The sequence below is a fragment of the Rana temporaria genome, chromosome 5, assembly GCF_905171775.1.
Source record: "Rana temporaria chromosome 5, aRanTem1.1, whole genome shotgun sequence".
Classification (NCBI taxonomy): Eukaryota; Metazoa; Chordata; class Amphibia; order Anura; family Ranidae; genus Rana; species Rana temporaria.
In genome coordinates this window covers 100416551-100430131 of record NC_053493.1, presented here as the reverse complement: position 1 = coordinate 100430131, position 13581 = coordinate 100416551, and positions in this window count along the sequence as shown.

Here is a 13581-nt window from a genome sequence, read left to right as displayed (position 1 = left end):
TATTTACGCTGGCCGCTAGGTGTCGCTTCCGTTGATTTCCGCGTAGAGTATGCAAATTAGCTAGATACGCCAATTCTCAGAACGTACGTCGGCCCGGCGCATTTTTTCACGTTGTTCCTGTAAGGCTTTTTTTGGCGTAACGTTACCCCTGGGTCTATGAGGCGTACGCAATGTTAAGTATGGACGTCGGGCCAGCGTCAAATTTTCCGTTGTTTACGTCGTTTGCGTAAAACGTTCGCAAATAGGGCTTTGCGTAAATTACGTTCACGTCATCTAGGCATTGAGCGGACGTAATTTAATTTGAAAATTCGACGTGATACTGAGCATGCGCCATACGAAAAAAGCGTCATTTACGTGGGGTCATGCTTAGTTTACATAAAACACGCCCCCCTGTTCTTCATTTGATTTAGGCGCGCTTACGCCGGCAGGATTACGATACGCCGCGGTAACTTTAGACGCAAGTGCTTTGTGAATACAGCACTTGCCTCTCAAAGTTGCGGCGGCGTAGCGTTACTACGATACGCTACGCCCGCCTTTATGTACGCCTTTCTACGTGGATCTGGCCTGTTCTCTTTTACTCGGAATTCCGATGTGATTTTGGTCGGACAAAGGTCCGATCTTGTGTACGGGGCTTTCAAAAATTGCCTCAGATCCTGGAGTAGTCAGAATCTGGATCAGTTGTGCATGGCTAACAATCAGCTTCTAGCTTTTATTTTCAAAACTTAACTCATGCCAGAACCTGATTGGTCACTATGTGCATGTAAGCAGGTTGAATTAGCCAGTTAGGTGCTGTCCCAGCCAGGAGGGTAGGAGTTAATGACTTTCCCAGTTCTTTGGTCTTTTGGCGGATTCTTCTCTGGATTCGGTCTTCTAATCCTATGATATATAAATATGAGACAGTGGTCTGGTACAGGAGTTCGGCCCCTGAGAGTATGAAGATATTGGTGTGTAATGGAGTAGTGTGAAGACACAAGTGGTTACCTAGGGTAACAGAAGTTCTACAGCAGCCTGTCGATAGTGTATTGCTGTTATGGGTGGAGTGGCCTCTAGCAGCGAGGGAGATGTTGTTGGCACTCCTTCCGCCAGCGGTCTGCCTCCCAGAGCAACTGGAGAGGTGCAGAGGTTCAAGAATTAAGTGCAGAGTGCACGGTGGGGCCCACTTCACTTCTGTGTGCATTTGTATTCAGCCCCCTGAGTCAATACTTTGTAGAACCTCCTTTCACTGGAATTACAACTGCAAGTCTTTTTGGATATGTCTCTACCAGCTTTGCACATCTAGAGAGGGACATTTTTGCCCATTCTTCTTTGCAAAATAACTCAAGCTCTGTCAGATTGGATGGAGAGTGTCTGTGAACAGCATTTTTCAAGTCTTGCTGCAGATTCTCAATTGGATTTAGGTCTGGACTTTGACTGGGCCATTCAAACTCATAAATATGCCTTGATATAAACCATTCCATTGTAGCTCTGGCTGTATGTTTAGGGTCGTTGTCCTGCTGGAAGGTGAACCCTCGCCCCAGTCGCAAGTCCTTTGCGGATTCTAACATGTTTTCTTCAAAGATTGCCCTGTATTTGGCTCCATCCATCTTCCCATCAACTCCGACCAGCTTCCCACTTGCTGAAGAAAAGCATCCCCACAACATGATGCCTCCACCACCATGTTTCACGGTGGGATGGTGTGTTCAGGGTGATGTGCAGTGTTAGTTTTCTGCCACACATAGTGTTTTACCTTTAGGCCAAAAAGTAAAATCTGACCAGAGCACCTTCTTCCACATGTTTGCTGTGTCCCCCACATGGCTTCTCGCAAACTGTAAATTTGACTTCTTATGGCTTTCTTTCAACAATGGCTTTCTTCTTGCCACTCTTCCATAAAGGCCAGATTTGTGGAGACCAGGACTAATAGTTGTCACGTGGACAGATTCTCCCACCTGATCTCTGCCGCTCCTCCAAAGTTACCATGGGTCTCTTGGCTGCTTATTTTATTAATGCTCTCCTTGCCCGGCCTGTCAGTTTAGGTTGACGGACATGTCTTGGTAGGTTTTAATTTGTGCCATACTCTTTCCATTTACGGATGATGGATTGAACAGTGCTTCATGAGATGTTCAAGCTTGGGATATATTTTTATAACCTAACCCTGCTTTAAACTTCTCCACAACTTTATCCCTGACGTGTCTGGTATGTTCCTTGGCCTACGTGATACTGTTTGTTTGCTAAGGTTCTCTAACAAACCTCAGAGGACTCAGAGGACAAAACAGCTGTATTTATACTGAGATTAAATTACACACAGGTGTACTCTATTTACTAATTAGGTGACTTCTGGAGGCAATTGGTTCCACTAGATTTTAGTTAGGGGTATCAGAGTAAAGGCAGCTGAATACAAAGGCACGCCACACTTTTCAGATATGTATTTGTCAAAAATTTTGAAAACCATTAATCATTTTCCTTCCACTTCACAATTTTGTGCCACTTTGTGTTGGTCTTACACATACAATTCCAATAAAATACATTTGGTTATAACATAACAAAATGTGGAAAATTTACAGGGGTATGAATATTTTTTCAAGGCACTGTATAGTGAAGTGTCCCTGTGCAAAGTGCCTAGCATAGCCCAAATAACCCAACCCAAGTAGGCCGCTCATGTGACCCTTGCTTGGCGCCCAGCGAGGAAGGAAACATGGAAGATGTGACAACCACCCTGTCACTCTCACCCGCCTTACATGCAGTTTCTCCTGATTTTCTCTGATCCTGTTTAAAGGGTCACTAAAGGAAAAAAAATGTTGTCTAAAATTAATGTCTGCAAGGTAGACAGACAAAATAGTGTAATGATTCTGTTAAAAAACAAGTAAATACCTATTAAATTCCTTCATCTATATCACCTCCGGCATTCTAGTTTCTGTTCTCTCAATCACTTCCTGGTTTGCATCATTTGTTCATGTAAGAACTACATTTCCCAGTATGAATTGCGGCACGCCCAGTAATTCACACCTCCTTGAAGTCTCTAACGCGTAGAGAGCGTCCTGCCACACAGATGTAGTTCCCAGGAGGGGGTGAGCACATTACTGACCACCGCAGTAAAGCCTCATATCACGGTGGTCAGTAAAATCAGACAAGCAGGAAGTGAACAGAACAGAGAAGAAATAGAGCAACTTCTGAGCAAAAACGAACAATGAAGCCTCGTACACACGACCGAGGAACTCGACGGGGCCGAAACACATAGTTTTCCTCGTCGAGTTCCTTGTTAGGCTGTCGAGGAACTCGACAAGCCAATTTTCTCCATTCCCGTCAAGGAAATAGAGAACATGCTCTCTTTTTGGCTCGTCGAGTTTCTCGACAGTTTCCTCGACGAAAATGTACACACGACCGGTTTCCTCAGCAAAAAAATATCTCCCAGCAAGTTTCTTGCTGGTTTTTGACGAAAAAATCGGTCGTGTGTACGAGGCCTGAGGAAGTGAAAAGAGGAATGTCTGCAGGTAAAGGATGCTTATTATGAAAAAAAATTCATTCATCTTGCCATCAATTTTGACCAAATTTCCTGTGCCTTTGTAGCTCACATATCCACAAAACATCAGCAATTCACCTCTGTGTTTTGAAGTAGGAATGGTGTACCTTTCATCATAGGCCTTGTTGACTCCTCTCCAAATGTAGGATTTATGGTTGTGACCAAAAAGCTAAATTTTGTTCTTATCACTGCAAATGACTTTGTGCCAGAAGGTTTGAGGCTTGTCTCTGTGCTGTTTGACGTATTGTAAGCAGGATACTTTGTGGCATTTGCGTAGTAATGGCTTTCTTCTGGCAACTCAACCATGCAACCCATCTTTTTTCAAGTGCCTCCTTATTGTGCATTTTCAAACAGCCACACCACATTTTCAGAGAGTCCCATATTTCACCTGAAGTTATTTGTAGGTTTTTATTTGCATCCTGAAAAAATTTCCTGGCAGTTGTGGCTGAAATATTAGTTGGTCTACCTGACCGTGGTTTGGTTTCAACAGAACCCCTCATTTTCTTAATTAGAGTTTGAACAGTGCTGATTGGCATTCTCAATTCCTTGGATATCTTTTTATATCCCTTTCCTATTTTATACAGTTCAACTACCTTTTCCCGCAGATCCGTTGACAATTCTTTCGCTTTCCCCATGACTCAGAATCCAGAAATGTCAGTGCAGCACTAGATGAAAGATGCAAGGGTCTGTCAGGAGTCCAGAAACTCATTGACCTTTTATATACACACATAATTGCAAGCAACCAGATCACAGGTGAGGATGGTTACTTTTAATAGCCATTCAAACCCCTCAACTTGTGTGCATGTTATCAGGCCAAAATCACCAGGGTATGTACACTTTTTTAATCAGGGTCATTTGGGTAGTTTCTGTTGTCATTATGATTTTTTAAAAAGTAAACACAGTTGATTGATAATAAATGGCTTCAGCCAAACACTAACCATGAGCGAAATAAATGTTTTTGTGTTGTCATTCATATTCTCTAAAAAATGCCCAAGAAATCATAAATTCTGCCAGGGTATGTAAACATATGAGCACAACTGTAAATTCAGTGTTTACTATTGTGATTAGCTGTGATTGGCCACAACTAATCACATGGTACAGATGGGCTGTGATTGGCCCAGTCTGTACCATGTAATCACTGTGACCAATCACAGAGCTCATCACAATAGTACACAATGCATACCTCCCAACTTTTTGAGATAGGAACGAGGGACAAATGTTAGCAAAAGTATGTAGACATAGGACACACCCCCTGCCATGCTCCCTTAAAGGAAAATTATACCACAAAAATTATTAGTTAAACTCACAAGTGTTTTTTTTTTATCACTACTATTCCTTTATACTGGCTTTTGAATGCAAATGCAGCAATTTAGAAATTGGATGAAAGGTTTAGCACTGAGAAACACTTTTTGAAAGATAAAAAGTGCATTTTATATACAACTATATTGATCAGACCAAAATGAGGGACACATGAGGAGAGGGACAGAGGAATTTTGTTCCAAATTAGGGACAGTCCCTCAAAATCAGAGACAGTTGGGAGCTATACACAATAAATGGCATAAATCAAAGCCATTCACTGTGTACAATTGTCATGTGATCTGCTGTGATTAGTCACAGCGATCATATGGTACTGGCAGCGGGCTTGTACAGTGATCTGTCATTGGCTGTGTCCGGTGACAGGGCTCCCGCTCGGCTTATCATTTTACAATAGGCTAGACGAGAAGCAGTTAAAAAAGCATTAAAAAAAAGAAAACGAATGAAGTCACTTCATTTAAAACTGGTTTGGTTTTGGGTTTAGATATGCTGTAAAAGTCAGGGGTCCTAAAAAAAAAATGAGGTTAAAGTAAAAAGGGGGTCTTCACCGGATCCTCTGATAATGCTTTCAATTAATAAATAATGAATATGTGTTTTTACTTGGTCAGTATTTGCATGGGGGCCCACAAATGGGTCTTACACTGGTGTCCTGTGGACTCTGTCAATCACTGAAGTTTACTGTCTTATAGTGCAGCATGGCAAAAAAAAAAAAAAATAGAACTTTTTATTTAGTGTGATACCATTTATTGGCCAGCTATATTTATTGTAGTACAAGCTTTTGAGGCATGCTGACCTCTTCTTCCAGCAATATCTTTAGGCTTGCAATCTTTTTAGCTCACTAAAAGGTATCACCCCAAATCCGAACGTCTACTTTTGGCAAAGGCTAAAGCTGGCTACACATTATACAATTTTCTTGTACAATTGTTCTATATAATATGAGGTCAAACCTAAACACTTTCAAATTGTATGCAATCGGGCAGGTCCTTGCACTACATAGTCAAAGGTAAATTCGGAGGAAATTGAACAAGAAAATTGTGTAGCCAGCTTAACACAGTACACCATCCACTGCTGCTAAAAATATATAGGTAGATTCACAAAGAGTTAGGCCGGCTTATCTACAGATAAGCCAACCTAACTCTGAATCTAAGCCGACCTATGTTTAAGTGTATTCTCTAACAGAGATACACTTAAACATATCTAAGATAGGACGGCTTGCGCCGTCCTATCTTAGATTGCAATGTTTTGGCTTACCGCTAGGTGGCGCTTACATTGCGGCCGGCCTAGATTATGTAAATTAGGGGATATGCCAATTCACGACGATTTACGAGCGTACGCCAGGCCTACACCTTCGCATTACGTAGTTTCCGTACGCGATAGGCCGCCTAAAGTTATTCCACCTATGAGGTGGAATAACAATGTTAAGTATGGCCGCCGTTCCCGCTGCGAGGTTCGAATTTTTTACGTCGTTTGCACAAGTCGTCCGCGAATCGGGATTTACGTAGTTTACGTACGCATCGAAATCAATAGGCCCGTACGGCCTACTTAGCCGCAATGCGCACTGGGAAATGTAGTCGCCCGGCGCATGCGCAGTGTAAAAAACGTCAAAAAACGTGAGGTCAAGCCTCATTTCCATACTACACGCCCCCCTCCCAGTCATTTGAATTAGGCACGCTTACGCCCGCTCGTTTTAGGCTACGCCACCGAAAATTTGAAGGTAAGTGGTTTGAGAATCACTAATAGCCTAAATAATTTACGGCGGTGTAGCCTAAAAAGACTAGGCTAGGCCGTCCTAATTTTAGGCAATTGTATGTGAATCTACCCAATAGAATTTTTTTTACAGACAGTCAATTGCTCAGGAACTGTACTCACTGCATACCAAATACTGTTCCACTATTCTCTTTGGAACAGAAGCATTCAGGGCCAGGTATCACCACATGCAGTAGAGTGCACATTTTTTCTGCATCAAAAACGCATAAAGAGTAGTTTATATGGTTTTCAATGGCACAGTTCCCACCAGTGCTTGCAGTTCCAGTGTGTTCCAGTTCCAGAAAAAAAAGTAGAACATGCTGCATTTTTTTTGCATTGGACTGTACTGGTACGCTGTAAAACGCATCAAAAATGCACCTAAACACATCAAAAATGCACTGGAACACACATGTCCTTATTCAGGCTGCATTCACACCTGAGCGTTTTCAACTCATAAAACGCTCGTAAAACACCCGAAAAACGGCCAACAAGCAAAATCCCATTCATCTCAATGGCACCTGTTCACATCTCAGCGTTTTGTCACTTGAAGCAAAATGCCTGAAAAACAAACATCAGCTTCTCTGGGGCACAATACAGGCTTTTTTTCTGCTTTTTACATCGGTGACCTATACAAAATCGCGGCAAAAACTCAGCAAAAAACGTGGCAAAAACGCTCCGGCTTTGAAATGCTCAAGTGTGAATGCAGCCTCAAGGTTAAGAAAATCGAGGGGAAAAAATGCACTGGACTGCATAAAAACGCACGAAAAGGGCATCAAAAAAGTGTCAAAACGCGCATGCAGAAAAGAATCTGGCTACGTTTCTATGGTGTGAACTGGCCCTTAGGCACGTTCACACTGACAGCGCGGGGGCGTCGGCGGTAAAGCGCCGCTAGTTTTAGAGGCGCTTTACCATCGTTTTAGAGGTGCTTTTCGCCCACTAGCGGGGGGGGGGGGGGGGTTTAAGCCCGCTAGCGGCCGAGTAAATGGTTAAAATCGCTCGCAAAGTGTCGCTAGCGAGGAGCTTTGCAGGCGCTTCAGGGGAGATGCCGATTGATTTCAATGGGCAGGGACGCTGTCGAGGGGTGTATACACCGCTCCTAAAGCGCCCCAAAGATGCTGCTTGCAGTACTTTTTTAACGTCCTGCCAGCGCAGCGCCCTAGTGTGAAAGCACTCAGGCTTTCACACTGGTTTTGCAGATGAGGCATTTTTTCAGGCGCTTTACAGGCGTTATTTTTAGCGCTAAAGCGCCTAAAAAAAGCCTTCAGTGTGAAAGGGGACTTGGTGCAGAAAAAAGCAGATGGAACTGCATCTGGTCGCAATGCATCCAGACTGCATTTCTATGGTGTGAACTGGCCCTTAATGTTATAATTACTAATGATAACCTGTATTTAATAGGCCCATGTATTGCTAAGCAAATTAAATCATATCTTCTTAAGAAACCACCACCATAATATAGACAGCTATACACTGCATATAGTTCAGCATAAAGGTCAGCAGCACCAAATACTGATCTTTACACATCCAAACAGAGCCTATATTCCTGTACAAGCAAGCAGATTGTACTCAAAAAACAAACAGACTTTGTCTTGTAGGAACAAAATCTTTATTACAGTAAGTGGTGTGGAAGCTACAAAGCAGTGATTATGCCCCTGGTGACAGAATTGCCAGTAAGAAATGATTTTAGTTGTGATAGGACAAGCACCGTTACGGACGAGCATAGCAACCGCACTTGCAGGACAACACATCCGTACGCCAACATGCCAGGGGCAGCCATGGTCATAGCACTACTGTGTCAACAGGCACGGAGGAGGGCACAGGAGATGATTTACCGAACGCGCATGAACCTCTTCTGCATGGGGTAATCGGAGGTGTATTGCATCTTCAGATTCAGCCCTGATGCCATCCTGGAATTAGCCACAGCCCTGCATGATGAAATCACCAGCCAGACGGGATGCTCACATGCAGTGCAGCCACTGGTCAAGGTACTGGCAACACTCCACTTCCTCGCCAGTGGATCTTTCCAACGTACAAGTACAAGTCGTGTCTGGGATGTCACAATCCACCATGAGCAGATGCGTGCACCAGGTCGTCCCCGCAATCCTCGCACGCATGTCCCACCACATCATCAAACCGACCCATGAGCACCTGCGGCAGAAGGCAATGCAGGATTTCCACAGCATTACCAGATTCCCACGCACCGTCGGGGCCATTGATTGCACACATGTGGCACTACGCCCCCCCGTGCCACAGAGCACATATACCGCAATCGTAAGCAGTGGCATTCCATCAACGTACAGGTGATAGCCGATGCCCAACGCTCATATGGCACGTCCGTGCCAAACACCCCGGGGCCAGCCACGACAGCTACATATACCGTCAAAGCACCATCCCAACAGAATTTGAACAGAACGTGTACAGGGACAGCTGGCTGCTTGGTGAGTGACATGGGTGTCAGGCATGACTGTCCGCCCCCATGATACAGACATCACGAGGGGCACATGCATGACTAACATCCTCCTGTCTTTACCCTTCCAGGTGACACGGCATATGCACTTGGGCCCCATCTCCTGACTCCATACCAGAATCCCCAAACCAGAGGTGAGAGACAATGCTGCACACATACGCACCCGTGCAGTGGTGGAGCGCATATTTGGCATCCTGAAGTCCCGTTTCCGATGCCTGGATAAGTCCGGGGGGGCCCTGTTGTATTCCCCAAACTTTGTGTGCCAGATCATCAGTGCATGTTGCGTGCTGCACAACTACGCCATGAGAAAGGGCCTGGAGATTGACATATGTGATGACCTGACCCCCGTGTGACACCGGAGGGGGGGAGGAATCCAAAAAGCAGAAGTTCCATTTTAGGGTGGAACTCCGCTTTAAGTATGTTTGGTTCTGTACTCAGCCTGTCAACCCTAAGAACAGTCTCAGCCCCTCTGGCACATAGTGTAAGTGCAAGGACCAATAAGAAACACTGCAATATTTATTTTGAAAAGAGTGACAAACAGTAACCATATATTCAAGTAATCCAATTGGAGAGCAATAACTGAGATTAAGAGCAATATAGCTCAATACCATTTTCAGGCTGCTTTTAGGGGATTCAAAACCTGAGAATAACCCCAAGAGCGAAGGCAAACACTTCAATGACAATAAATCACAATATGGCAATCTGTACCAGATTGGTTACCTTTATTTAGGCTCTATGGGCCAGATTCACATAGATGAGCGGCGGCGTAACGTATCGTAGATTAATTCCGTATCGTAGCGTAATTCCGTATTCCCGGACGGCTTATGCAAACGACGTTATTTTTTAAATTTCGACGCGGGAACGACGGCCATACTTTATACATTAATACGATTGCTGTGTAAAGTTAAGGCACCAAAAAAAACGACTAACTTTGCGACGGGAAACTAAACTAGCGGCGACGTAGCGAACGCGAAAAACCGTTGTGGATCGCCGTAACTCCTAATTTGCATACCCGACGCTGGTTTACGACGCGAACTCCCCCCAGCGGCGGCCGCGGTATTGCATCCTAAGATCCGACAGTGTAAAACAATTACACCTGTCGGATCTTATGGCTATCTATGCGTAACTGATTCTATGAATCAGTCGCATAGATAGAACAACAGATACAACGGCGTATCAGGAGATACGCCGTTGTATCTGCTCTGTGAATCTGGCCCTATGAGTCCAGGCAGGTGGAGAGCAGAGGAATTACCCTCTCATGTCAGGCTTCTCTCTTCTGTCCCCTGACACCACAGGCCCAACTTTAAAAACTTTATTCAAATCAACATGTATGGCTTAGGTTCCCTGATAAACTGTCCCACACCCACCCACTGCATATACAGAGCCCTAAATATGTGTGTGCAGGGGTCCATATTGCACTAGTAGCTTTAGTCCTTTTGAAGAAAAGATAAGACTTTGGGGGTTATTTACGAAAGGCAAATCCACTTTGGACTACCTGAACCAACCACTTACCCATATCTATGTCCTAGTCTCCCCCCTTTCCATAAATAAAAACTCCACACATATTATCCTTGAATGGACGTAGGGGTCGGCCACAGCTTTATTTGTTAAAACATAAACAACATCTGTTTAACCTTAATACCATCTTATGGTAAATTACCAAGGGGGGGGGGAAGCAACCAGCCAGCCGCCGGCCTAAACCGACGGGCATAAAAGCCTTCCCCCTTTTCCTTTATTATTATTACCGCCAGCTGTGACTTAACAATAAATATCTCACTTAAACACGATAACAAGGCCTGTAAAACCAAAGCCATAAAACGTAAACCGTACGGGATAACAACCGTCATAACACCACCGTAACATTTGTTACTCGCACATTTCCATTTTTTTTTTTTTTTTTTAACAATATATATCCTTTTATTTCCTTTTTTTTTTTTTTTTTTTTTTTTTTTTTAAACCACCTAAGCTGTTGGATAAAACGGGAAAAACCAGGGGAGGGAGGGCGGGAATCTCACTTGCTGGGGGCTGCTGCAGGTAAGAGGAAGAAGGTGGGAGGGAAATCCCCCCTTAAAGCCTTGGTCACATGCTCCCCAAAACCCACCCCCTCGTTCTTGTTTAATTGGTCCTGTCTGCCTTGTAAAACCCACCCTCCCAGAGGGAGGGAGGGAGGAAGGGGGGGAACTAAAGGGGAGAGACACATTTAACCCTTTCCTGGACTGTCCTATTACCTCAGGCAGTCCGTGGCACCTAGCCCTACTTGAGCCAGTGCCCACCAGACTACCTGAACCAACCACTTACCCATATCTATGTCCTAGTCTCCCCCCTTTCCATAAATAAAAACTCCACACATATTATCCTTGAATGGACGTAGGGGTCGGCCACAGCTTTATTTGTTAAAACATAAACAACATCTGTTTAACCTTAATACCATCTTATGGTAAATTACCAAGGGGGGGGGGGAAGCAACCAGCCAGCCGCCGGCCTAAACCGACGGGCATAAAAGCCTTCCCCCTTTTCCTTTATTATTATTACCGCCACAGGAGGAGCACAGCCCCTCAAACTGGGCTCCGACCCCCACCCAAAATATAAAGGGCCTGTTCTATGCCGTCCTGAAGACCAGACAAAAAGATATCGAGCCCGATATCGTTAAGATGGACTCCATCCTGACCCATGAGCCGCCTGTTGTCCCCTTCCAGCTGCCTGTGCCTCACCACTACCCCTGATCTGGCCCTGACGTACCGGGACATGCGTGCGTTAATTGTCCTACGAGCCCTCTCAATTGCTGCCGCATCCCTATCCTCCTGCCAGGTGACCCGAGGGATAATTTCAGACCAGACCAACATCATTTCTGAAAAAAGAAAAACCATCCGTTCCAAATCCATTCTCATCAGGGTAATGATTTCCGGAACCCGCAGGGAGCGAATGTCATTCCCCCCTGCATGGATAACCAACACCACCGGCGTCCGAGACACGCCGCCAATTTGAATTGCTTCCATCAGTATCCGCGACCAGGGGAGACCCCCAATACCTCTCCAATGAACCTGCACCGGAAACGGGACCTGCCGCCCGGCCGACAAATGGCCCTCTGCGCGGCCCGATGGATATAAGAATGGCCCAGAATGTGCACCACCGGCGCACTAGGACCTGAAAAAGGGGGAAAAAACATTATAACAACAATTCCGGGCGAACATAGCCTGCATAGCACCCCGACTTCCACCTACCAATTCTTTGAATGTCACCCATCGCCAATCCAGCCCTTGCCGCTTCCGTAGCCGCGCCAATTCTGAACGAATGTGTGCCAAAATTGCTCGCTGAAAACCCTGCAGCCATAAGGCAGCGTTTGAAAACCGCACTGAACTGGTCCGCGTAAGGGGGGGCCCCAGAAGCATGCACCAAAAACTTTTTCCCAACAGGACTCACCTTCAGGAACTCCGTTACCATGGCAACTGGACAGAGCGTCCCCCCCACCGCCCCAAGGCGTAGCCAAGAACCTTTCCCAAGCTGGTCTGTTTTGGACTTTCTCACCCGGACTTGTACCACCCCGTTAGACAGTAGGACATCATCCCTAAAAAGGCCCCGGGACCAGTAGCCGAGGACGCCACCAGTTCGCTTACCCGTAACGCTCCGAAAAAAAAAAACAAGCAAAACGCCGTAGAAAAAGGAGCCCCTCGTAAGGAGAGGAACATACCATAAACGTTGCCCCGACAAGAGAATTCAGCAAGGCAAAGGAAATTGGACGCCTACCGTCCCTTTTCCCGTGCACCTTCCGCCAACCCTTTAAAGCTTGCAAGACACTGAAATGTTTTGTGCAATCCTGTCAACCGCGAAGCTTTAGGTGAAAACCAACTCCCCCCATGCGGCGTTGAGCCACCGCAGCGGAACATCCAGAAAGCTCCAAACACAAGAGACAATCCACCGTACCTGAAAACGGACCCTCCCACAGGAAGCCACGTCCCTGTCACCCGCCACCCCCGACCAGGCATTCCATGCCTTACCATGATTGAACCAGGTAGCCGGAGTCACCGAAGCAGCAATGAGGGGCATCAAATTCCCGACACCAGGGTCCACAGGGATCTCGGGCAAGGCAGACCGTCCTGATCCGCCCCCGGGCAAAGATTCCGAAACTCCTGGAAACGAAAACGAGACAGTAAGTCAGCGATAACGTTATCTACACCGGGAACATGACGAGACCTGAACCAGATATTATATTCCAGACACCTGAGTACCAGGTGACGGAGCAGGGCCAAAACCGGCAGCAAAGAGGAAGACAGACCATTGATGCAATGCACTACACTGCTATTGTCGGTCCAGAAGCAGACCTTCTTGTCCCTGAGCTGCTCCCCCCAAAGTTCAACCGCCACCACGATGGGAAAAAGCTCAAGGAGAGTCAGGTTGCGACATAAACCCTGCTCCTGCCACTCTAAAGGCCACGACTCTGCGCTCCAACTTGACCCGAGAATAGCGCCGTACCCAACCGAACCAGCCGCATCGGTGAAAAGAGACAATTCCTGATTGCCTACTTCGTCCGACAGGAAGCACGTGCGCCCGTTGTATGTGCCCA